This window comes from Neophocaena asiaeorientalis, unplaced genomic scaffold (genome assembly GCF_003031525.2).
Source record: "Neophocaena asiaeorientalis asiaeorientalis breed wild unplaced genomic scaffold, Neophocaena_asiaeorientalis_V1.1 scaffold153, whole genome shotgun sequence".
NCBI lineage: Eukaryota > Metazoa > Chordata > Mammalia > Artiodactyla > Phocoenidae > Neophocaena > Neophocaena asiaeorientalis.
This window is the reverse complement of record NW_020171982.1, coordinates 467,007-468,252: the sequence shown is the minus strand read 5'-3', so window position 1 is coordinate 468,252 and position 1,246 is coordinate 467,007. Positions and strand designations below refer to the sequence as shown.

Below are 1,246 nucleotides of genomic sequence, written 5' to 3'. Positions count from 1 at the left end.
TGTTTAAAATGAATTTTTATTGGAGTATAGTTGATTGACAGTGTTGTGTTAGTTTCTGCCGTACAGCAAAGTGAATCAGTTATACATATACATATATCCACTCTTGTTGAGATTCTTTTCCCACATAGGTCATTACAGAGTACTGAGTAGAGTTCCTTGTGCTATACAGTAGGTCCTTATTAGTTATCTGTTTTATATACAATAGTGTGTATATGTCAATCCCAGTCTCCCAATTTAAAAGATATGGAACGCTTCGTGAGTTTGTGTATCATCCTTGGGCAGGGCCCATGCTAATCTTCTCTGTATTATTCCAATTTTAGTATATATGAGCTGCCGAAGTGAGCACCTGCCTGTGATTTTTATTGCCCTCCTTCCCAGGTCTTTGTCTTTCTTATGCCTATTGCTTATTTCCCCCTCTACTTTTTCTTCCTCTCTTCCTCTTTTCCTAGATAACTGTCCTCCCTCTTCTCTAGCTTATACTTTGTTCAAGGACGGCATAAATCCTCATTTCATAAAAGATGGGCTAAACATCAATAATGATAAAACAGAAAATGTGTCTTGCTTTATAAAGTCAGATTTGTTTTTTCATTTTTACATTTCCTCTAACTCTTGAAATAACCCTAAGAGGTATGTATTACTGTCATTCCCATTTCACTGGTGACAAAACCAAGCACAAGCCCCACATTACATTAAACTACTAGGTATTCTGATTCCTGATAGTATGCCCTTTGCGCAAAATTTTACTGTCTTTCCATTTTAGTGTGTACTGATCTGTCCCTTCTCCGATTTATTTTAGTACTTGTGCCTGACTGTGTGTAATTTAATATTTAATTATATACTGTCTAGGGCTATTCTGAAATGACTTTATAAATCACTTCATATATATTAGTTTATTCTGTCTAAAAAGATTGATGGCCACACGAAGATGGTCATTCTATCTTATGCTTCTCTTGGAGTATCTGATTCAGTGTCAGTCATCTATGTTTTATAAGTATTTTTAACTGGTTGATTTGAATACAGAAAAGGAAAGATTTATCCTATCTGAACAAGTTTTATATCTCCTTATATGTCTAAAAGTGTGTGGATAGGTGGTAATAGTAATAACGATGGTAAGAATACTTGTTCACAAACTACGTCAGCTTTATTCCTCCATGAGAACCATGGATGCTTTCACTGTTAGGATTCCCCCCATTTTACAGATCCTGACCATGGAGCAGACACTGTCAAAACCACTTCTGCCTGTGCT

The 1,246-nt window shown here is 35.8% G+C and overlaps 1 non-coding gene across 1 annotated transcript; it reads right to left on the bottom strand.

The window, feature by feature from the left end:
- Window positions 1-237: 237 nt before the first annotated feature.
- On the bottom strand, window positions 238-346 carry LOC112400704 (U6 spliceosomal RNA). Its single transcript, XR_003003459.1, has one exon. It is a non-coding gene; the product is annotated as a U6 spliceosomal RNA (small nuclear RNA).
- Between the last annotated feature and the right edge of the window lie 900 nt (window positions 347-1,246).